Genomic DNA, 26,928 nt, shown 5'->3' on the forward strand with positions numbered 1-26,928 from the left:
ATGAGCGCTTTGAGACATCTACAGGGAATTTTCGGTAAAATATTTAAATCGGATAAAATACCACGGAGCTGGAAAACATTTAAAATTGTTCCTATCCCAAAAGGGGGTCAGGAACCGAACTCTGTCGATTCTATTCGCCCGATAGCACTTGCATCCTGCTTCCGCAAAGTGTACGAAATGTTAATTAAGGATCGATTAGAACATTACATCGAAAGCAATCACATTTTTCCGGAGGCCATCAATGGTTTCAGGAAAGGTCGTGGGACGATGGACGCCTTATTCCCATTAATAAATGAAGCTTCTTGCGCAGTTAAACGAAATGAACACGTTATGCTGTGTAGTCTGGACATTAAAGCAGCATACGACAATGTTGAAATCAACATTCTGGTTCGTGAACTCCGATCCTTGGTTGTTCCTGAGTGTCTTATAAAAACCATATTTCATTTGCTCGAAGAGAGAATTCTGTGTTTTTCAAACGGCCAACGAATTACAGAACGAACCACCTGGAGAGGGCTCCCTCAAGGATCCCCACTCAGCCCTTTATGTTTCAACATAGCGATTGCTGGATTGATTAATAGTATCCCGCAAAATGTTATCACTATTAACTACGCTGATGATACAACGATAGCCATTAGAGGGAAAATTATTCAACGCAGTCACGAAAGTCTTCAAAATGCACTAGACATTGTAGCCCGCAAAATCTCTGATCTCGGGTTGGAGCTGTCCCCGATCAAATGTAAATGTCTCTTGATCTCTAAAAAACAACACGATACACTCCCTAGATTGGAAATAAATGGATACGAACTAGAATACGTGCAATCCTTGAAATTATTAGGTTTGCATCTAACCCGCAATTTATCGTGGTTGAATCATATCAACTATATAAAAAAACGAACTACTCCGTTCCTCAATTTCCTGCGTAGTATTTCAGGTCAATCCTGGGGAGCACATCCGGTGGCCATGCTGGGTATTTACAAGTCATGTGTACGATCAATAATCGATTATGGATCCATATTCTTGACAGACCTACCGCAGAAGGATTCCATAGTACTAGACAGGATCCAATGGGCCTGCATCAGGATCTGTCTGGGCTCCACCAAAACCACACATACTGGCTCACTGGAAGTTATGGCTGGTATTATGCCTTTGGACCAAAGGAGAAATATGACCGTCATGCGTTTCGTTAATAGGAGGATATCTCGATCTTATTGGCGTCAACAGTTTGCAAGTCCCGTTTTGAATGAAGGTGTGGAAGAAACTGCAATACACCGAGCTATTAAAAAACTTGATGAATTCGATCCATTTAGACAATCCTTAAGTAATTTCCCGTGCTATATGTTCCCCACTGCAGTAACCAGAACAAAAATACGTATAGATTTATCAGTGAAACAACTCTGTGATCAAATCCAGGAATCTTCGACAGCTGAGGTGGTTTCTACATATCTAGCAGAAAAATACGAGAATGCATACGTTATGGCAACAGATGGCTCCAAGGATATAGATGGAACAGGATATTCCGTGGTTAATAGCTTCGGGGCTCCGACGAAAATGATTAAGCTTGATAATTTCGTATCAGTGTATATGGCCGAACTTTTGGCGATCAGACATGCTGCAAAAAGTATTCTTCAACTCCCTGTTGGTCAATACATCATAGTAACAGATAGTTTCAGCAGCCTCACAAGTCTCCAAAAATTGAGTTTCAATCAAAAAAATCCATTCGCCTGGTATGAGATAAAAAAGTATGTCAATGAAGCCCAAAATCTTGGATACGAAATTACTTTAATTTGGGTTCCATCTCATAGAGGAATTCCTATGAACGAGCTCGCGGACCAGGAGGCAAAGCGTTCATGCGTTGAAGGTTCACCAGAGGAATACGCTTTGACTTCATTTGATGTTAAATATCCTGTACGAAAAACAGCATTACTGAATTGGCAGGTGATATGGAATTCGGGATCAAAAGGTCGTTTCTGCCACAGCATTATTTCAAATGTTTCTCTGCAACCTTGGTTTTACAACCTGGAGTTCAACCGTAGACAAATTGTTATCCTCTCCAAGCTTATAAGCAATCACTCCAGACTTCCGGCTCATCTTCATAGAAATTCCATCATCCCAACTGCTATATGTAGTTGTGGTGAGGCAACAGCTGATCCAGATCATATTATTTTTTCATGTAACAGATTCAGTCATCTTCGAGAACCTGTTTGGCGGATATTAGTTCGAAAAGGAATAGTACCGGATATTCAAATTATTCTGAAAAAGAAAGATTTTGACGTTTACCTCAATATTGTAAATTTTATAATAGAAAGTGGAATTGATATGTAAAATGTTTAATGTTAGGAGAATCACTTGGCTGATTATGTAGTATAGAGGTTAAGCCAATAAAAAAAAAAAAAAAAAAAAAAAAAAAAAAAAAAAAAAAAAAAAAAAAAAAAAGAATTTTTTCAAGCGGTTTGAAACTTTAATTATTTATTCCATAAATGTCAAATGGCCGCCCATTTTCAACTTTACCGATCTCCCTGAAATAATTTGTAAGTGTTTCTAAATAAAAATAATAATAAATGGAATGGAATTATTGAAAAATTGTACCGTTCATAAGCGTTCGGCATTTAAAAGATTATTTACTAAAAATACTTATAAGCACGAACCTCCTGAATTTTTTCGAGTTAAATCTCAAAATTTACCCTTTTTTGCACACACAAAAATTTCAGTGGCATTTTTGATAATATTCAAATTTTTAAGAACACAATACCAATTCTAAGCTTTTCAAATTTGGTTTAATTTTCATTATTATTGAATGTTGTAAAATTTTTATGTATATTCGATGTTTTTGAAACAAAATTTTTAAAATTTTATTTTGATTATGATGAATTTTTAAAGTTTGATATGATCTGTTTTCCTGAGGCCCTCAAAACTTCCCTAAATTAAAGATAGAGTTCGTTCGAAAACTCACAACGCTCAAACAACTGTTGGAGAACCCTTGAAAAATCTATGGTATGAAATAACCAAAAACAATCGAAAAAAATGGACAATTATGATATGTAGAGTACAGATAACACAAACCATCCAAATTTACATTTTTTCGAGGCGAAGAATCTTTAAGAGCTAATTTTAACTTATTGGATTCCAATGTAATCAGATTTTTTCTATCAGCTCTTGTTTTCGAGATAACTCTTAAAAATAAAAAAAAATTCAACAACAAAAAAAAACAAACAAATTTTCAATTCAATGAACAACTTTTCAAATAACCGCGTATAATTTTGCCATCTGAGAAAAAAAAAATCGTTTTCTTTTTGTCAATTTTTCCCAATCTTGCAAAAAAAAAGGAAAATTTGACGGAAATTTTAAAAAAGATTTAAGCCTATGGGGCTTATTCTGCGACTCGAGTGACGTGACTCACGAAACTTCAAATCGTTTTGCTGGCTTAAATAGCCTCTCTAGCCTCGAAATTTTCGTTCTGATGAGCTGTTATTGGTCTTCAGAGCTCATCGATACACAAATTTCTTTTCTGGAGCTTTTTCCGGAGTCAGTACGAAAAAGTGAAATTTCGTGAGTCACGTAACTCGAGTCGCAGAATAAGCCCCTATTTGAATCTTTGATATTTTTTAAGCATAAGTCGAATCGTGTCACAGTCTGCAACAAATTTGTTAAATGAGTTAAAATCTTCAATATGAAATACTCAAAGAAGAATGATGTTAGAAATAGTTGTAATCTTATTCTTCCAAGTTCTGAAAATTGTAAGATTTCATTTTTTAAGCTATTTTTTGAAACGAGGAGACAAGCCAGATCTGAATCTGTGATTAATAAAAGGATAATAAACAGATTCAAAATCTGGTTTCAGTCTCCACGTAGGTTTATAAATATATTTATTTGTTATAAAAGATCGATTGTACGTAAAACTGATATATTTTTGGTTTTTCACTCGATTTATATCACTAAATTCAGAAGTGATAGGAAAAAAAAACCGACAAATGATTTATATTCAAGACGATCTTTAGAGATCTTTCAAAATCAGTTATTAAAAATGGGCAGCAAAAAGCTGTTCTCCTGTGAATGGAATTGTAATTGATCCTTTTTCAGAACTTTTTTCTAAAATTACATCGTATCAAATCAAGGAGATTCCACCGACATTAATTTCGAATGAAGTCGATGAATTTTCGGAGATTTTTCAAATGATATAAATCAAGAAAAACATTCGATTTTGAGAACATGTTAATTTCAAAAAGAGCTTCGCGGGCCACAAAAAGACGGTCGCGGGCCACATGTGGCCCGCGGGCCATGGTTTGGCCACCCATGATCTAGACCCTACTAAATCATCTGGTGCTGATGGAATACCGAACACGTTGATCAAAGCTTGTTGCAGCTTGTTCAATTCTTCGCTACGTGCAGGATTATTTCCATCCATTTGGAAGCTATCACGAGTGACTCCAATTCATAAAAAAGGATCGAAACATTTGGCAGAGAACTACAGAGGAGTGGCTATACTCTCAGCCCTCAGCATTACCCAAACTCTTTGAAAAGCTAATTTATCTACGGCTTTATCCTATAGGAATCGAGCACAAGATTTCGCCTTGCCAACACGGTTTCTTTAGGAACGGTCAGTGGTAACGAATTTGTGCGAGTTCACTACCCGTGTATTGGATTGGATGGTTAAGGGATATCAAGTGGGCTGCATTTACACTGATATGTCAAAAGCCTTTGACGTAGCAGGAATCGATGAAATCATGGAAGCGTCTTCAGAAATAGGTATCGGAGGAAACATTCTTAGTTGGATAAAGACCTACCTACCTAATAAACAGACGACAATTCGTATCGGTAAATTCATTTAATACGGAACCATATAGAGCGTCTTCAGGAGTACCTCAAGGTAGTCACTTGGGACCCCTTATCTTCATTCCATTGATGAACAGCGTTCCAGAAGTGCTTTCGGACGCATTCGTGATTATCTATGCCGACGATGTAAAACTATTTATGCCTATTAAAAGGATTAATGATTGCGAAAAACTTCAACGTGATTTGAATGCGTTCACAGATTTTACGACCAGAACAAAACTGAAACTAAATGGCTCAAAATGCGCAGTCATATCATTTACGAGGAGCTTCACACCGATCCAGCATACTCTACTCTAGGCGGAGAAGACATAAGCAGAGTTTTCAGCGTACAAGATTTGGGCGTTAAACTGGATTCCGGATTGACTTTCAAGGACCACATAAATAACCTAGTACCAGACGGACTTGCAGTTTTTGGAGTGGCGAGGCGGTTTGCTGGAGAGCTGGAAGACCCCTACACAATAAAAAGCCTGTACGTTAGCATGGTAAGATCGAAATTCGACGTTGCGAGCATAGTTAGGAGACCAATGTACCATGTGCATATAAATCGATTGGAAGCCGTCCAGAAGCGATTCGTGAAATTCGCAGTTAGGAATCTTGGTTGGGCAGACGACATGCCAGAGTATAAAAGTCTGTGTCACTTGTTGAATCTCGATTTGTTAGAGCACCGGCACCGCATCAACGATTTTTTATTATTTTTAAAAATAGATCGAGGTATCGTGAATTCGACCTATTTGAGTTCCCGATTAACGGCTAGTTCCAGTACCTTGGCTCTTAGAAGACGTAGACGTTACGCTCTTGAAAATCGAAGAACAAACTACAGTCCCAACGAGCCAGCATTCCAATTTATGAGAGAAGTTAACAGCATTAATAATATTATAGATTTAAACTGCAGTGCTCAAACACTAAAAAATCAATATGTTGTAATGGCTGATCGATGTGATGGCTGATGAATAAAAACCACGCGGTTTAAATTTTTTTCCGAGAAGTATATTTTCAACCGTTTTCTTTCGCAGCTAACTTACAACAGACTTTTTCACTGAGACACACACACACACACACACACACACACACACACACACACACACACACACACACACACACACACACACACACACACACACACACACACACACACACACACACACACACACACACACACACACACACACACACACACACACACACACACACACACACACACACACACACACACACACACACACACACACACACACACACACACACACACACACACACACACACACACACACACACACACACACACACACACACACACACACACACACACACACACACACACACACACACACACACACACACACACACACACACACACATACACACACACATACACATACACACACACACACACACACTCACACACACACACACACACACACACACACACACACACACACACACACACACACACACACACACACACACACACACACACACACACACACACACACACACACACACACACACACACAGAGAGACACACACACACAGACACACACACACATACACACACACACACACACACACACACACAGAGAGACACACACACACAGACACACACACACATACACACACACACACACACACACACACACACACACACACACACACACACACACACACACACACACACACACACACACACACACACACACACTTTACCGGAAACTCACTCACCCGAAACGCATTCACTCGAAACGCCCAGACTGACAGCTCGCCCCACCGGGCTGCCAGTTAAACACACTCATCTCGCAACAACATACTACAACTCGGCCATTCCTGACATATGATCGTCTCGATCACTTAAGGGTTATAGATGACGATTACCCGCGTCTTACTCGGGGTTAGTAAACACATATACACGTAACACATATGACCGTAACACATATACACATAACACACAACTAACTACGTCTGGCAATTTTCTATATCCCGAATGACGTATCTGTCGTTTGGTAAAACCTTGTGAACACGATAAGGCCCTCTGTATTTCGGAATGAATTTCTTATTAGTGCCTACAGTAGTGTCCACGTTACGTATTACGACGTAATCACCCTCAGAAAAAGTTCGCGGAACTGAATGTTTCTTCCCATGTGAAGCAGAATTCCTTGACTGAGAATCTTCAATGTGACCGGAAGCAGCTTCAGGTAAGGCAGGCAAATCCCGAACCACTTCAGAGTAAGATCTATCTTCCAAATACTCAGACAGACTATCAACTTCGCGACCTCTTTGCCCCACACCAAATAGGAGAACGGAAGGGGTTTCATTCGTACTCGAATGAACTGAATTATTCATAGCGTATTCCACTTTACACAACATTCTGACCCAATCTGAATGTTGAACAGGTTCTAAAAGTTTCCCTAACATAGACTTAAGAACGCGATTGACCCGTTCGACTTGACCATTTGCCTGAGCAGACGCTGTAGCTATTTTCACATGCTCGATATTGTTATCCAATAGATAAGCTTCAAAGTCTAACGTCGACGTAAAACACGATCCTCAATCACTGATGATTCTTCGTGGTCTACTATAACACTCGAAATATTTGTCCAAACAAGCGCATACTTCCTTCGTACTCGTAGAATTCACAGCGTACAATTTAACGAACTTCGTAAAAGCATCAACAACAACCAAAATATGTTTTCTTTTAGACAGAATCGACGGAAGGGGCCCAACATGGTCAACATGAATTGTATCGAACGGAACAGGTTTCTTCGGAATACTATGCAGAATACGGCCTCTATCGGAATTGGAATCAGAATACATAATACAACGGACACAATTTTTGACGTAATTCTCAATCTTATCCTTCAATTTCGGAAACCAATAATGCATCTTCAACTGGTCCACTGTCTTAGTAATACCCAAATGACACAACTTCTCGTGAATATTACGTATAACATGGTTTTTCATTTCGGCAGGAACGTAAAATAAAAGTTTTCCTTCAACAGACGAACGATAAACCAATCCATCATCCAAAACAAAATTCTTAACAACCCCTTTTTCCAGTTTCTCTCTCAATCCCAGAATTGTAGGATCACGTCCTTGAGCTAATATCAATTGAAAATCAATGTCATCAGGACTGATAGCAGAAACAATTTGATCGGGATTACTATAAATTCGGCTCAAGGCATCAACATGATTCATGAGTGTCCCGCTACGGTGCTGAATGGTATAGTGAAAATTCTCCAACTCTAAGGCCCATCGCGCTATTCTGGCATTGACGCTTTTCTTATTTAACGTCATAGCAAGGGAATTACAATCCGTAATAATCCGGAACGGAATGCCTTCCAAGTAGATTCGGAACTTACGCAATGAATAAATTATAGCCAATGTTTCCAATTCAAAACTATGATAACGAGACTCAGCGGAGGTTGTTCGTTTAGAGAAATAAGCAATCGGATGTAGCTTCCCATCATCTTGCTTTTGCAATAGTATTCCACCAAACCCCTCAGAACTGGCATCACAATGTAACGCGGTTTCTCGTGATGGATTGTACAGTGCCAACACGGGAGCGGAAATCAACTTTTCACGTAGGGCATCAAATGCCTGTTTGCAATTTTCATCAAACTCGAACTTATTCCCTGGCTTTGCCAAGTTTCGTAATGGTAATGCTATGGAAGACAAAGACGGTACAAAACGCCGGAAATAAGAGAATAACCCAAGACACTTGGTCACTTGTTTAACGTCTGTCGGATAGCTTATTTTCTGGATAGCTTCTAAATGTGAATTGTTTGGCCTAATACCTTTGTCACTAACTGTGAAGCCCAATAGTTCTATTTCAGTAAAACAGAATTGACACTTCTTGAATTTTATTTCTAAGCGAAACTCAGCCAACCTTCGAAGAACACGGCCCAACAAATCCAAATGCTCGGAAATCGTATTAGTGGCCAACGTAACATCATCCATATACACCACAACGGAACCTTCCTTAATAAACGTATCCAACACCATGTTGATAAACCGCTGAAACACGGCAGGGGCGTTCCTTAGCCCAAAGGGCATTTTGACATACTCGTACTGTCCACTGGGTGTCACAAAAGCCGTTAACGGAACAGAATCTGGGGCCATATTAACTTGATGAAACCCATTCTTCAAATCCAAAACTGAGAAATACTTCTTACCCTCAACTCGCTCCAAGCAATCATTAATAAGCGGGATGGGATAACTGTCACGTACTGTTATTTTATTCAATGATCGATAATCAATACACATCCTTCGTTCACCTGATTTCTTTGTTCTCAACACTATAGGAAACGAATATGGAGAATTACTAGGCCGAATTATACCAGCAGACAACAACCCATCCACAATTTTATCCACTTCAACTTTATCAACGTAGGAAAGCCGCCGCGGACCATAACTAATGGGAATGTCGGAAGTCAATTTCAATCTCATTTCGTAAAAATGATGCTTTTCTGGGATGCCCGTAATATTCAGATAGTTTTCCTTGATCACTTCCATAAGCTCACTTTGAACCCCTTTTCCTAACTTAGGATTGATAGTAATATGCTCATCGGGCTCGATTCCAAAAACATCCGGAACATCAACAACCGACCCCTTAATTGTAGAACGAAACAAACAAGCAGAACAATTCCCCATCGTACCCGTATCAACTTTTCGGAAAGAATCATACACGCAGTGTAACAAATTATCGGATATTTTGATTTCATTTTTATTTTCCAATTCAATTTTATAATGATTCGATCGTGTATTGAATAAAGTAATTCCAAAAGCTTTTAAAAATTCCCGACCTAACAAAAGCGGATGTACCATGAAATGATCCGGAACAACGTAAAACTTCAATTCTTCGGAATGGTTTCGGAAACTAACTCGAGCCGGAACTATACTGTACGCACACAACGGAAAACCACCTATACTTCGGAAACCAGAAGCTTTCCCACTGGATGGTACTAATTTGCGAGGTACAACGGAACGCTTAGCCAGATTTATCGGACTACCAGTAAAGCGAAAAAACAGTTTTAAATGAATGCACTTTTCGGCCGGAAAGGAAAGCAACACTTACCAGATTCAACTCGGAGAGAGCGCCGCTCAGCTGGTTGTCATGGTTGTCCACCGATCTGTCATGACGGAAGTCATCCACCAGTGCCACTTCGTCTTTGTTACGTGCTGGTGGTTTCGGGCAATTCTTGATGATGTGTTCTCCGGAACCACAGCGGAAGCACGAACCTACTGCTCGACGAGGCTCCGAGCAACGCGCGGAAATGTGCCCTCTACCGGAACAGTTGTAACAGCGCACCTCGGAATCGGAACCACTTTTGTTCTTCATTTTGTTGCTGCTCGTAGACGGAACGGAAGACGGAACGGAAGACGCACGGAAGGAAGAAGAGCGTGTCTCCCGGAGCTGCGCATATCGTCTGGCCAACTGCTTCAATTGTCCTAAGTCTTTCGCCGGATAAAGGACAGCTATATCGGCGAAACGGTCCCGGAATCCATCCACTATCATTTGCACAGTTTGGGCTTCGTCCAAGTCCGCTCTTGATGCAATTTCCTGCATTTTTAAGATGTATCCCATGACAGTCATCTTATTTGCAGAAAAGGTCGTTTTCTTCAACCGGTCGATGATTTCAGCCACTGAGTATGTGTGCCCGAAGTTTGCAAGAAAACTGGTACGGAAATCAGCGTAAGTGCGAGAACGGTCTATCCGCAGAAACCATCCAGCTTCCGTATCCGGCTCCATAAGTCTTCGGATGGACTTGAGTCGAAATTCGGCGTCTCCCCTTGCGGAATCACAAGCCCACTCAAAATCGTCCAGCCACCTCTCCGGTACGTAAGTATCACTTCCGGAAAATGGTGGTACGAGGCATCGTACGTCTTGGGAATCCGCTGGCCGGGCAAACAAAAGTTCGTTGCCTGCCAGTTCCCGACGCAAATCGGCGATTTGCTTCTGCTTCTGCAGGACTCGAAGCTGCCTATTCAGTTCCTCCTCTTCTTCCGCTCCTCCACCAACTTCGTTTTCATCCTCCTCCTCCACATGATCCGGATTGGCAATGTGGTTATCCGGATGGCTAGCGTATAGAGCGCGCAGGTGCCGGATGGTCGCCGTTTCCGGGAACTCCACGCCATTCGCCTCCAGCCATTCCACTAATTCCTCCTTGGAAAGCCTGTTCTCCATTAGTATCGCAAATTTGATCCCACTTCTGACGATGTAATGGCTGATCGATGTGATGGCTGATGAATAAAAACCACGCGGTTTAAATTTTTTTCCGAGAAGTATATTTTCGACCGTTTTCTTTCGCAGCTAACTTACAACTGACTTTTTCACTGACATACACACACACACTTTACCGGAAACTCACTCACCCGAAACGCATTCACTCGAAACGCACAGACTGACAGCTCGCCCCACCGGGCTGCCAGTTAAACACACTCATCTCGCAACAACATACTACAATGTGTTATATTTAAGGATGCAACTATATATAAGATAATTTTTAAGATATCGGGATGACGGGCTCAGCCTTTATATCCATCAATCAATAAATCAAATCAATGAGGTTTATTTAAGTGTTGTCAGTAAATTAAATCATAATTTGCTGACAACCATGTATTATCATGCTCTCTGGAGCCACCACGTAATTCCTTGGTTTAGCTATGATAAATATCTCTAAGTAAAGATGTACAATTCCTTTCATGAATTAAATTATATTTTTGATTGAGTCTTATCCGATATAAAACCTTAGTTTGCCAATGCTCTTGTAACGCGCTCTCTAGAGCCATATTTTTTGTTACTTATTCATTTTAAACTAGCTTAAGGGGGGGGTAGGGTCTAACACTTTCAAAAAATCGATTTTTTTATTTTTTTATTTTCTTATTGTAAAACATTTCAAGAATGTTGTGTCAAATTTTCAAGTCAATTGAAGCAAAACTGTAGAAGTTATAGGCCTTTATCTCCTCCTATCTGATACTGCAAGAAAGCAAGAGCAGAAACTTCAAACGCGTTTTTCTCGAAAGCACATTTTTTAAGTCCGTGGACATCGTCATTTGAAAACTACTTATCCGATTCTTTTCAAATTTGGAACATATATTCTACATATAAAATACCAGACCCCAACGTTTTTCTTTTTTGATTTTTTTACTTTGGGGAGATTTTAGAGGTGAAAAATGGCGGATTTTTAAGTGAAAAATCGTAGTTTTTACTTCAAACAGCCATAAAAATTCCATAAAAATATTTTTAAGTTAAATAAAAACGTTGGGGTCCAGAAAAACATCTATTAAAAATATTTTGCTCTGATTTTTTGACTTCAGATGATTCTGTGCTGAGATACAGTGTCCACCGCAAATCCTGTTTTCTAAAAGGCATCCTCGAAAATGCTCCGTCACCGGCTCATTTTTCAATATTTTTCTACGAAAAAATTACTAAATGTTCTTTTAACAATGCTTTGTATAATGCAAAAAAATTGAATACATTTGTTTGAACGATAGCTCTAGAAAAAAATCGTGAAAATTGTGTTTTTTTTATACCCGTTAGACCCTACCCCCCCCTTAACCCTGTGTACGTTGCAACGCACCTATTAAGAAAAAAAAAACAATATCAAATTTAATAAAAAGTATTTTTTGATCCAAACTTCGTAGGAACAGTTCCCGGCTTCTAAAACATCTCCACGCCGATTTTCATATCGATCTGTTCAGTAGTTTCCGATTCTATGTGTTACATACAGCAGACATAACAAGCCCTTAATTTGAGTTGCAGCCGAATGGGTCATGTCGAATTTCACAACCGATCATATAAATTTTTTTTTACAAAATTTTAGCTTAATCTTTATTTGTATCCTTAAGCAACCATGAATAATAGAGTAGCCCAAAATTACCTTGACCACTGTTTCAGTTCATTTATTTGACACTCCTCAAAATTTTTTTCAAAAAATTCATAGAACTTAAGATATATGTCACATGTAGATTTTGTAATTTATTTTTTAAATTTCTGATTTTCCTCGAATGGATTAAAACTGTATAGTATCAGAATTTTAAATTTGGTTAAAATTTCTAGTCATTGTTTCTGAATTTGAAATCTTTTAAATATAAAATGCTTATCAAAAGAAAGTCACTACACAGTATTAAATAATCTTGTGCTTTTACATGTTTTAACCTGCAAATAATTGGAACAAGTTATTTCTACTAAATTTACATGACTTATGACGTAATGAAAATTCCCGAAAAGAGAAAAATGACATTGTGAATTTACATGACCATAACAATAAAACCGTTCAGGCTCATTATTCTATTCTAGTTTTTGTATTCATAATTTATCAACTTCTAGCCATCAGCCTTACATCAAAGCATGACAATGATTAAAAAGTTGTTCAAAATGTTTGTGTTTACTCGAAATTCACGAGCTCCGTACTTGAAACAGTTTTTTTTCGGCGCATTAAATCGAACTTGCTGCTTACCGGTCGGCCGTTCGGTGTTTGTTTGTGATACGATTCCGCTACAGGGTGTATCTGAATTTTCTTTTATGTTTCGTTCATAGTTTTCTGATGGATGGTTTAAAAAAAATCATTTTCTTATTCAATGTAGGTAGCATTATGTTCACCTAGAAAGTTTCTTTGAATAATATTACTTGATATTAATCCGTTGTACATTGAAATGTATTTGCAAAATGAAGGGATTTGAGGAAGGGGTAATGAAGCGAGTCATTTTTTTGTATGAATATTAAACTACTAAAAACGATTCACTTATATAATAGTCCATGAGCCTGATTTTTTTTAATTAAAACGTTTATACTTAAATCCAAGAACAAAGAGAAAAATAGCTTTAGTTTGCTGAAATTTTTGTAACATTACAAAATTTATTTAATTTATTAAGAATATTGTTGACCTTTTTCTGCATTTTTTTTTATTCTTACCAAAAGTTTGACTACTTTTTGTGCCATTCATTTTTAAATGTTAGATCGGTTAGAGCTATTCTTATGTTTAAAATATGTTTAGAAATGAACAAGAGGGGAACTGTTTAGCTTAGAACAATATATCACTTCTATCCAATAATGTCTTTAAATTTCTCTAGAGTAATATACTATTTTTAGGTTTTTTAATTAAAGCAATAAAACATTATTTGTTTCTTGGTGAAATTTTTAAAAAAGATTTCTTTTCACTTTTCATTTATAAAAATTGGAAAACAATAAGACACACCCTGTGCGCGACTGCAATGTTTTAGATTTCAAACATCGTTTCATGCAAAAGTCATGTAAAATTACAACAAATTGACCCGAATGAGGAAACGCATGGTTTTTCAGGGCTGCGTTATAGTATACAACACATCTAACCGAATTTTACATGAAATCAAATTTTACATGAAATGTAAAGCTCAGTATTTTTTTCTGTGTACAGTTTAGAGCTTGATTTTTTCCAGATTCAGATCCGAATTTTGTGGCCAAATTGAATAAGTTATGACTCTGGATCGATGTCCTAATATTTCTTAGTACGAACACACACATAAAGGATCTCAGTGAAACTTCATGTTTGTTTGAAAAGATCTAATTTACTTATCTCTAAGAGCAAGTTCATCGGTGTTGGGAAAGAGTGGTAGAAATGTTGACACTTGTAGCACATGTTGAAAACTTTACCATGCAAAAACATTTTCAAGATCTTCAATTTAGCTCGGCCTTCAATTTTTTTTACAACACGTGTTCTATTTTCGCAGGCTGTGATGCAAAAATAGCTTGATTTCTATCACATACGGCTGAAATAGAAACAGTGCTGTAAAAAAACACAACGCCGAAAGATCTTGAAAACATTTTGGCATGGTAAAATTTTCGTAATGTGCTAACAAGTGATAAAATTTCTACCACTTTTTCCCAACATTTTTTAACTTGCTCTAGGGCGTACAACCTTCAAGGATATTATAGCTAGCATTATGCAAGTGCTAAAACCACCAGCACACAGAAAGAGTATGTATGAAATGATCTAGATTCGATCTCATATCTCCGGCTTAGAAAACTTGATCGTTATCCTCTAGGAAATGGTCGGTGGCTCTCTCTGGAGCCACCTTGTTAGCTTGATTTTGCAGCTTTGCTTGATTTTTCTAGATAAGTAATGCCGTTTTTTCCTCATACTTATAGAATCTGTGAAGTTAAGGCAAAACTTATCAAGAATTTGTTCTGATAAAAATCAACAAATCTAAAATTTATCTGTTGGTGATGTACTTCAATGTCCCGTGTTCAAAAATATGCTTGGCTTCTGATTTAATACACTGTGATTAGAAAATTTTTAATTGGCACAAAAACCATAAGCAAATGATGTTAATTTTTCAGCAAATATTCAATTCCATAGAAACATAAAAGTTCCAATTAGTTCATGTAAACGTTACTTAAAAATTCTCCTAAAAATCACGAATGAGTTTTGAACCAAAACGAAGCTTTAAAGACTCCAGGGTTTAAGATATAAGATCATAATTTCTAGTCGCAAGAATTCACTCTTCATTTGACGTTTTCTTGAAATTTGTCTGCCCCTAGATTCAAATAATCAGATCGGTTTCATGCCTAGACGATCAACTACCACAAATTTACTGACGTTCAAATGTTTTGTAAAAGATCTATGTCAGGATACAATACTACCCTGGTTTACGGTACTATGGTAGTTGTATTCCATGAACTAAAAAATTAATTTGGGAAAAACCACCATGAGGGATTGGGTTTAAACCCCTAAAACCTCCTTCTGTCGTACTGCCTTTCTCAGTACTGTTTATTCAAAAAACATCTACGTAGGCATAAGAGCAAAATAATTGTGAAAATTGTTCTTGGTTATTAAATTTTGTCACAGACTTTTTATAGGCTAACACCAAATGAGAGCGAAACTAACTTTTAATAATGGTCAATTGACAAATTTGATATTTTTTTAATAGTTTCATCCAAGTTCAGCTTTTTACGTCTCGTTAACTAAAACAAATGCCAAATTGAATAAATGTTAAATGAAAACAATTACTCACCTAGGACAATCTGCCTCCGACGACCAGAGCAGCTAAATGCGTCGACCATTATTTGATAGATGGCTACATCATATTGCCAATTTCGCCGTTGATGGGCAGCCATTTATTTTGACTCCATAATTGCGTGACTACGTGAATTTGTTATACTAGTTATTCTGACCAGCATGTTGTCGCCTCGTTCGAAATCGTGATATTTATGGGGGTTGTTTTGTTTTTGTCTTTCGTGAACCATCCGAACAGCCGTGTCACTTCTGTTGGGCGATGCTTTTGGGTTTGAGGCGCGCTGCCCTGAGTCCTGACAAGCACACGTCCGCGGCCATCATCGGGAGCTTCGAAAAGAGCGCTCCTGGCCCGGGAGTTGAATGTCGATTTGGCCACTCGTTTTTGTGGCTTTTCGCTGCTCTATCAAATTCTATGCGGAGACTTCACGATTTCACCTCGCAAACGAAACGGTCGGTCACGTTTTGTGAAAGAAAGAATGATTTATGTATATCTTATGCTATGTATACTTACTAGGTACATGGCCATCGCTCTAGTTGAAGCTACTCAAAGCTGCTTTTCATCACTGTTTTTCTTGGGCATTTGCCCGCTTTTTTCTCCCTTCTACTTTCGGTTGCTGTTTGCATTGGTTTCGTCAACTTGTTGGTGCAATTGCATCAGTTCTTGAAAATACAAAAAGGAAACCGGAGAATTTTCGTACTCTCTAGCAGGGATTCGAAAGGAATAAAGGTAGATAAGGTTGCACAGTGTGGAAAATGTAACATAAATGACTCTTACATTCAACAATTTATTTAAAAAATACGTATGGTAGAAACAACCAGCCAAATATCGGTTTCCACAGGATCTAAATTTGACTTTTGACATATTTCCATAAAAAAGATGTAAAATAACAAAAATAACAATTTGATAAAAATAACAAACATTCTGGACTTTAAAAAAATCATTCTAAACATAACAAAATAAATTACAAAAGATGACAATTAATTATCAAAAAACAAAGATAGAAAAATGGCGTTAAAATCATCATCTGATGTGCATATTTGATCAGAACGGTGGTAAAGCAAATTTATTTTTAAAATATTCAATTGAAGAGAAACAAACTCAATTTCATAATCATAACAGTGAGGACTTTATTTGACGATTAAAATTAATTATTAAATCAGAAAATCAAATTCAACGGAAAACTTCTCGTGCCAGCGAAGAAAAATTTCTCTAGGCTTTCAAATGCTATATTAGACTTTTATGAAGAACGCTGACTGATTTATAAATCTCAACTTGGTTGCAAACTGACAAGATGCTGTTAATTTGTTTTATAGTAGTTGTTTGGTTTCTTTTGGAATCCTGGGAAATATTATCGGAACTGAAGGAACTCATGTTGCGTCTGTTTACCCTAGAAAATTTCTAGGATTTTCAAAATTTCCACACATTGAGCTAAAGAGCCGCAGTTATACATCCAAAGAGCCGCAGGTTGCCGACCTAGGCCCTAGAACATAGGTCACAAATTTTCAACGAAGTTTCCGTAACGGACACAATTTTATTTAAATTTTCGATTAAGCGTTAATCTCCGTAAATTTGTCTTTTTTTTTTTAAATTTTTGTTGTGAAACTTTGAAAGAATCCTTGAACTGATTTTGCCAGTCAAAATCACATGATTACAGATTTATACTGCTCGAAACCACAAGTTTTTTTTTCACTGTAATTTATGCTTTAGTAAGCATTGATGATAATACACAATGTATTGAATTTAATTTTTCATTCAATTTGACGCACAATACTGAAACTGCACAAAATTCTGAAGACACTTGATGTCCTGAATTTTGAGAATTCTGCCAGTTGTCAGGAGCAAAATTTTTAAAGGTTTCGGCTACATAAATTTTAATTGAATTTTATCTCATACTTCTGGATTTTGTAAAGGATTGGCATATTTTGCTATTTTTAAGCTTTTCTTTGTCGAAGAAATTATAAATACATATTCTGCTTATGTAATTATATTCAAATCTTTCACTTGCGTCATGCAAAGTATTCATATAAGCTTTATATGGATTTGAAATTATGTTGACTCAATATTTGCCAACGTGTTAAAATTAATATAACATCAAACTATGTTAGAAGAGTTGACAATTCAGAAGAGAACTCGTGTACTCAATGGTAATCATAAACAGATTCAAAAGAAAAATAAAAGAGTTAGACAAACAACTGTTAAGGATTTAATGTTATTTTCGCAAAACGTATGTTTATTGATTATTCAAATATTTTGTTTTTTTTTTAAATAAAAACAAAAACCATAAATCTTTGATGTGGCTCTTTCAAACTCTGAAATTTTGAAAATTTGGAATTTTTGGCTCTTCTGACTCAAAAGGTTGCCGACCACTGCCCTAGAAGAATAAGGGCTTCCAACAGGAAGTCTAGAAAGAAATATTTAAAGTTTATTTAAATTTTTGGCCCTGGAGTTAGGCATTAAATAGTCCAAAAATGGTCCCGATTCACCCCATTTTTCAATCAAAATCATAAAAATGCGATCTCTTGCAATTTGAAATAGTCATCTTGATAATTATATCTGGACTGTGAAATTAAATTACGATCTGAATCCGAATCTGAACGAAGAATACATTTTAGTTTTCAATCTTAGTTTTGCACCTGAACTCAGTACTCGAACTTCGGATCTGTTTCCGAATTTCAATACGATTTCTGAAATATACAGAAAAAAAACTATTCCTGAATTCAGATTCCAAATCAGCATTCCCACTACGAGCCAAGATCGAGTGGAAATTTGTTTCAGACTCTCAACCATGAAGCTATAAGTTTAATTACGAATTTCAAATTTTGAGTGTAGAGTAGAATATATAACCTCCCCCGGCTATGGTCCCTACTGCCCCTAGGGGTCGTTGAGAGTCTACCAAGAATAAATAGCAGTGTGTGAAATATGCATGTAATGATTCATCTTCATAATGGATTGAATCTATCAGCTGAATAACTATTTAGACTGAATGCTGAAAACTAATGAACTGATTTTAATAACTTCCAGATTTTATGAACCAACCAACGCCACAAACGAATTCAGGGCCGGGACGACTGTTGACGCAGGCAGAAAACAGCGGAACTGAGTCGAAGCTCAGGGGTCTTCGTAATTCCCAATTAGTTGCGCCCCGGTGCTGGAAACCCAGTAGAATTCGTAGCAGGAGCGTCGTACGGAAGATTTTACAGTATGGATCTGTGGTAAAGCAGGAACTGGGGACGTAAGCAAGATGGTTTCTCCGAGGTGCTTGCCTGTAAAAGTGATCTGGAGAACCCCCTCGCCTCCAATCACTTTGTATAACACTGGCTGGATACAAAGTGACTTTCGAAGGGCTCCGGTGTCTCCAAAGAGCTCAGCATCGATCCAGTCAGAATCTCATCCATTACGATGAGAAAAAGAAGCGGTGATAAGATACATCCTTGTCTCACTCCAGCAGTTACTGTACAGATCAACGTTATGCCTTGCCAGTTTATGCACTCTGTCAGCTATGTGGTATATCTATAGGTGGGGACAACCAAAAACTTTAGTGTTAGTTCGTTGTATCCATACAGTTGTTTATGAACGATTGTGACGTACGCGACGCCATCACGGAGTCAAGTACTAGGCGTCCAAATGTAGCCATACAAACTTATTAGAAGCAATTTCTGGGACGAAAATAAAGTTGTTTATTTTTAAAACTCATAGCGTCGTCGTGCTGCGCGTCAGGAAGAAAAAGCGTAAATAAAAGGGTGCTTTGATTGTGATTTTTTTTAAATAACATGAAACATTGCATGTCGTCGATGAATGGCGACTTCAACGTCAAGACGCTCATGAACGTTTGTGACGTAGCAATCAAGACATTGAAAAAACTGACTCTCACACTCTTGCAAGGGTACTCTTGTCCCCACCTATAGATAATCCACATAGCTCTGTCAGGTCTCCTTTCTTTGGGACCTTTACGAAGATACCCTGCATCCAAGGTTGCTGATCTTCGCTCAGAATGGTTTTTCACCCCAATCCTAGTCACCGACGATTTTACTCCTCAACATAGAAAGTCAGTTTTCTTTAGAAACGACGCTTTTCAGTTATTGACTGATCGAACCAAATTTATGTCAATATTGGCTTATTTTCTCCTCAAGGTGTGTTTATTATTTTATTAAATATCGGTCTTAGTCTTTATCTCAGGAATTGATCCCTAGTAGCATTCTTCCTTAAAGGTCTGATTCTGGGCACAGCATCGTCATCAACTCGCTACGAATCAACTTACAAACGAGTAGCGAAGCAAATGATTGCTGGAGTAAACAATGACTAAAAATCGGGAAGAGAAAATCAACAAGGAACGCTAGGCAACACAAACAGAACGAAAATTCATAGTAGGGGGAAGTGTTCCTAAATGCGCATGTTGGGTAATATGCGCATACAGCCGATTGACGATATGGCTAGAGATTCATCATATCTAATCAGTGCAGTTTGAGGGTAATACGCTTTTAACACATGGCATGAAAAAATTAAATTGTTATATAAAGTCGAAAAAATTTAAAAATTCAAACAAGATTTTTGCCAGTTTTGTTATAATATATTGAACTTTAATTATTGTGCGTACAGATTCTGTGATCAAAAATTTTAATGGTTTTTCTTTCTTATTCATCTGGAAATCGGAAATTCAACAAATTGAAGCTTTTGGCAAAGTTGTAGATGATAAAATATTGGAATAAGAGACAGGTTCTGAATGCCCATATCAAGGCAGGTTAAATGCCTATATCAAGAAAACTAGATTATTCTTATAAATTTTTTACTTTCTATCATTAAAACATTAAATCTACGCTCAAATCACGATCTTACAGCGAAAAAAGAAGAACTTCATACTGATCCGATAAAAATACAATATGAACAAAATATTACCATGAAATATGGCCATATGGCATACTTAACTATGCTTCATGCAAAAGAACTAATGATGTAAAAAATTTCACCAAAATTTCAGCCTTGACGTATGCTTAACATCCGTTTCTATCGTTTTCAATTAAATAATTTCAATATAATGCAAGTGTAAATGAAATATAGCTTAAAACATAAATATGCGCATTTAGCCCGCCGGTTTCGGAAATCGGCTATTTTGACTTCTTTTGTTATAAAATTATTTTCACAAAAACTGTAAGAGATTTTAACAGAAAAATTGCTCTTACGTATAGAAAACAGATGTCCGCTCATGTGCATATAGTTTTCAGACTCCTATCTATCGGAACATGGGAGAAAGTGAGTGTTTTCCTTAATATGCGCATATAGCCTTCCTCTCCCCTAGGTACATGGTTCACTAAGACGGCGTTCTTATGTTGTATGTTTTGATTCGTTCGCGAGTCAATGCTCAACAGCGTCGCTACTGTGGTTGCGTCGGTAACGATTTGAAATTTTGAAACAAACGAAGCGAATATCGGTAAGCCTGCCTGCATCCAGTCGGTCTGGAATGTTGCAGTATCCCAGATGTCAGCGAAAAGACGGTGCAACATTTGTGCTGACAGGGCAGGGTCGGCTTTCAGCATTTCAGCAAGGATGCAATCGATCCTAGGTGCTTTGCTGGATTTCATGTTATTGATTGCCGCTTCTATTTCAGCCAGCGAGTGCGCTTCCGAGTTGACCCCATTTATGCGGCTTACTGTTGGCGCTTCGAGCTGCGGGTTCTGTTGGCCATCGCTATTCGTGACTCGGAAGAGTTGTTCGAAGTGCTCAGTCCATCGTTCGAGCTGATCTGTTCGATCGGTCAATAACTGACCTGCTCGGTCTTTCAGCGGCATTCTGTCATTAGTCCTTGCACCACTAAGGCGGCGAGAAGTCATAAAGTAATCGGATATCTCCATTGGCGGCGGCTGTTTCTCCCTCTTCGGTTAGGGAGTTTGTCCAGGCTCTCTTGTCTCGTCTACAAGCTCGTTTAACTGCCTTTTCCAGCTCCGCATATCGTAAGCGGGCGGCTGCTTTGGCTGACCCTTTACATGCCTGCTCAATTCCGGCTTTCGCCTTTCTCCGATCATCGATCATCCTCCAGGTTTCATCCGACATCCATTCACTTCTTCTTCCACAAACTTTACCGAGAGTACCATGGCTCGTCGCGATAAAGGCATTCTTGATTCCACACCACTGTTCTTCGACTGTTCCGTCTGTCGGCAATTCCGAGGCTCGGTATTCTAGCTGTTAAAAGTATGCCCTTTTCACCTCTGGATTCTTCAACCGGCGGACGTCGTATCGACACCCGACTTTCTCCTCGCGCCGTTGGACACGCGCAACTCTTAGTCGTATCTCGCCAAGGACGAGGTGATGGTCAGATGCAATGTCTGCGCTTCGTTTGTTACGGACATCAAGAAGGCTCCTTCTCCATTTTCGGCTGATGCAAATGTGGTCAATTTGATTTTCTGTTCGGCCATCTCGAGATACCCAAGTGACCTTATGGTCCTTATGTGCTGGTCGATGGGGGAAGAGCGATCCACCGATCACCATGTTGTTGTATGTATGTATGAGAACCCTCCAGTGGCTGATAGGTCTTTCGACCCGAGTCGGTACGGGAAGTCTCGATCGCACATTCAAAATTTGTTCATTCTTAATTCATCAACAATAATCGTAGCACAACCAAGGGGTCCGTTACCAGTGGCTTGGGACAGGTTGGACTCATCTCACTCCCTTCAAACTGTTCAAAACAAATGAAGAATCCTGAAAAGGTACCTAAGTACCCACCCATAATTCTAAATTTGTCGAGATACTCCGGCTGGCTTGAACCCACAATCCATTATATATCAGTCTTCCGATCGTTCAATGTCCTATCCATTCCCCCCACTTAACCCCACAATAGAGTTAAGCGATTTCAATATATACTGAATAAAAATATTGTTTCATATCTTGCCTTATTACCACCTGCAATTTCATTTCATAATAGTTATTTTCCCTGTTTTGAAAGGAACTCGAGCATTTTTTATATAATAAAAAAAATTAAACCAAATCAAGTATATTATCGCAATACTTTTGACTTTTGGAATTAAATAACATAGTCGAAAATATAAAACAATATTATCATTTCACCGAAGGTTTCAAAATCTAAACTGCATAAATTTGAGAAGCAGCAAACTGTTACGGTCGCAGCAAGCTTAGCATTGATAGATAGCCCTATGGCAATAGCATGAAAAAAAAACTTCCCAAACCGGCGATCGCTAGCTTTTTTTACATTTGTTTACAATTTTGAATCTTTATGGATTTTTCTTATAACTTTCTTACACAATATGATACATTTCACAACAGAGTTTGCGCTTTACACAGATCCATTTCAAGACGGAATTGCAGATGGTAATAAAAAAAATAATGCAAGGAACGAGCTCACCAATTTATCAGCAGCAAAATCCGCATCGGCTGGCAAACATTCTTATTAGGTAATCTTCCCACTATTTGAATCAGATCAAATGGAGATCTGATAGAATTTTTTTTCACTAAACAACCTGTGTTCTTCTTCCAATGGATTCAATTGACCAATGTACCGCACTTTCACATTTCGTTCAAATTTATGAACGATTTTTTAAAAACAACACTTTTATCATAACATCCCTTACATTCAACTTTCCCACATATGATATCACTAACTTATCAACATCAATTTATTGGATTTTTATAATAAAAAAACTTAAAATTTCTTCGATTTTTTGGAAAATATTTGCAACCAGATAAAAAAAAAAACGCTTGCTGCCGGTTCAGCACACGCCTACTCCATCTCCACCGATCACCATGTTGTTGTTGCCACAAAATTCTACAAACAGCTCTCCGTTTTCGCTCATCTGTCTTAGGTCATGGCGTCCCATTATGCGCTCAAGGTCCTGATTGTCGAAGCCAATCTTTGCGTTGAAGTCGCCCAAATGGATTTGAATGTCACCCTTCGAAATTTGCTCAACCACGCTGTTCAGTTGATTGTAAAACTGCTCTTTCTCCTGCAAATCGGCAACGTCAGTTGGCGCTTAACAGGAAACCAACTCCTCGTTCCCTAGTAGCATGTTCTCCTCGTATGCCAGAGTAAATCAGGATTTGCCCGGACTGTGTCTTGTGTTCTCCAGTGTTAGGCCAACAGACTTCGCTCAGTCCCAGAATTTCAAGCTTGAGGCGGCTAGGTTCTCTAGCAAGTTGAGCCAGCTTGCCTTGTTGGGCAAGGGTTAAAACGTTCCAAGTTCCAATTCGTGTCCGTGTTTTCATGCTAAAAGTCGTCGCCAAGGTTCCAAGTCGGTCATTTCTTTCGGATTCCGTAACAATTTTATGAATCGGGAGCAGTAGGTTGTTAGCCTAAAGTCCCTATCTCGCGATGGGGCTGCCATCTTGGACTTAGCTGGCGGGAGCCGCGTTTCATAAATTCAGCCGCTCGCTGCGAGTCAGACGCTGTTTAAGCCACCCTTGACCTGGAGAACAGACGCTCGGTTGTTGTTGCACGCCGCCCCTGACCTGGAAAACAGACGCGTGCGGCCATCTTCTCAGTCTGCATGCGACCAAAGCATCCACCGGGGTTGGGTACCCGATCTCCGCTTAGGTTACTCGCATCCCAGCCGGCGACGCAGGGAGGTAGAGATAGGAGTTGTGAATAAGAGGTGATATGACCACTACGGGGTCTCGTGTTGCACATTATCCACCATTTACCAGCCATCTGACGCCCACAATTACTGTGGATGATCAGTGGTCAGCGGATTTTTTCCCCGAAAGACTCATAAGGTTGTTGACGGGGTGGTAGGCAACGTTCCCTTAGCCAGTAAGCTTGTATTTATTGGGTTTATATCAACGGATCACGTATTGATCCTAATGATTAGACTTCAAAGTAACATTAATATAAATTAACAAAAAAAGTATAAACTACAGGCTACACCGTTCTTAACATCGCTAGAATTCTTCTTTTAAACATATTCCTGGAGGTATCAAAGTCGAAGAGCTGAAGGTTCGGATTTCTTAGTACTGGAGGTCGTACGCACAGGTTGATAGTTTCCAGCAGTTGATAGTATAGATTACAACGATTCACTGAAAGCACTAAGGCAACAAGTCTCGAATTAAACTAAAATAGTTTGTGTACCAAAGTGTGATGACGTGTCTGCTAGGCGAACATAACACTTAAACACTTCGAAACATCTATGACTAAAGGTGTTCTGACTTACCCTCGGCCATTATCTATTGAATTGTTGTTCGCACTTTATTTCCAATGTTTTAAAAATCGATAACAGAAAATCATTATTCATTCATTGCAAATTGCACAATAATTACCTAGGACTTCGATAGAATATCACACTTTTATTTTTTTATTCCGCTCGATAGCTTACCGCTTGACCCAGTGTCGGGGGTTAAGTTTTTAGTGCCACGTTCGGTCATGATGTCCGTCCAACTTTCTTCACCTTTTTCCAACTCGCCCCTGGCCGAGTCTCTCAGCGATAATCACGTATGCACCACGTTCATTCACCAGGGTTTGGAGGAGGCAGCAGCAAAACATAAGGCCTATACAGGAATGGTGGAGGCGGAAGACCGGTGCGCTATTTCCAGGTTCCAGGTCGGCTGTTTTGTCGGGGGTAAATCGGGAGGGATTACGAGCGGATCCGGAAGGATGCACATTCTGCATCTATATTTCGATTGACTGCGGCACTTGGGAAAATTGAAACGCCTTCTCAGTAGCGATTTTGGGCTGCTTCCGTTCGCATATGGACATCATCATCAACAACAACAACAACAACATAGACTAGCTAAAACATCGTTCAGGGGCACTAGAGATTTGAAAAGAGATATTAGACCATAGCACAGGTCTGGTCTGTTGACTTACCTTGGTTCAAGGATCATGTGAATAGTTTCCCGAACTGTTTCCGGTTGGCAAAAAAAAGAGGCAGCAGCAGCAACTTTAATCTGCGTGTTCGGTTTTGCAATCGTTTTGCTTGGTTGTAAAGAGCCGAGAAGTCCTGACTAGCAAGAGACTTGTGTGAATTCGTGAAAGCACCTATATCCGGATTGGGGTGAGTTTGGAACCGTAACATGTTTGCCGATTTCGTTTTCCCCCATTCAAACAGTGTGAGAGTGAATTCGTGTTAAGTGATTATAAACGTGGCCCATTGAAAGCAAACACGTGTTCGTGATAGACGGCATTCATTTTTTTTTTTGGTTACGACGACTGAAGTGAAACTCCACAAGAAGTGAGGGCTGCAAAAGAGCAACAACGTGTTTTAGCTACGATTTAACGACTTGTTGATTGTGTGCTGCTGGTGGTTAGTTAAAGTAGGAATGTCGAAAGGAGCTGAATGGAGCACAGCTTTTTGGTGTGCTGGTTGAGCTTTTTGGGTTTCGGTCTACCAGAGCGTCTAGATTGTGGCCAATTTCGCCTGGATTTGGCAATCTTAATCGAGCTTTGTTTTTTGAAGTCAATGGTACTTAAAGGTCAGGGGCGAAAATGGCTATTTATGACACTTGTTACCTTCATTAGATTGGAAATTTCTTGACCATCTGGAATTTTTTATAATGATTTTTTGAACAAAAAGTTAGGATAGCAAAGCTTTTTTCAAACTGAATCAATATTTTTTCGAATGTTTTTTCACGTCTTTGGGGTTTTACTGCTGATCAACCAATAGCTATATAATAAGTAGCGTCAATCGTGTTTTCAAGAATCTGTAACATTTTAAGTCTGCAAAATATTACCAATTTGTTTGATATGCTGGGAGTGGTCAAGAACAAAAGAAGAAATTGATATTTGTTCCGGAACTATAAAATTTCTCATTTTTAGATTTTTGAATAGGGTTACCAGAGTTACCTAGCAAAAAAAAAAAGGACAACCAGCCGGATTAGAGTCATTAAGACCCGGATTAATCTTTTAATTATAAAATCAAACATGGGATACTTGATTCCTTAGCTATATTTCGAAACTGGAATGTCTTACAAAGATCAAATGTATTAGAAAAATGTGCCAAAAAGAGCAAAAAAACAATGCTTGAAATTCAAAAATTTAAAAAAAAAACTGTTTGAGTAATTGAAAATTTTTTTATGTAGCGGTCCATCACACTCCCCCACACCAAAAGGCTCAATTCAGCCCCCTGGTAATGTACGCTACTGTTCTCAGCATGTCTGGCAGCAAAATGATAATGA

At 38.5% G+C, this 26,928-nt stretch overlaps 1 long non-coding RNA gene across 1 annotated transcript in view; it reads left to right on the top strand.

Moving 5' to 3' along the window:
• The first annotated feature begins 25,525 nt into the window (after positions 1–25,525).
• The window catches only part of LOC129758058 (uncharacterized), a 28,931-nt gene continuing 27,528 nt past the window's right edge, over positions 25,526–26,928 (top strand). The window contains exon 1 of the long non-coding RNA XR_008739878.1: positions 25,526–25,808. This is a non-coding gene — a long non-coding RNA (uncharacterized LOC129758058). The remainder of the gene's footprint in view (positions 25,809–26,928) is intronic.

Source organism: Uranotaenia lowii, chromosome 3, assembly GCF_029784155.1.
Source record: "Uranotaenia lowii strain MFRU-FL chromosome 3, ASM2978415v1, whole genome shotgun sequence".
Taxonomy (NCBI): domain Eukaryota; kingdom Metazoa; phylum Arthropoda; class Insecta; order Diptera; family Culicidae; genus Uranotaenia; species Uranotaenia lowii.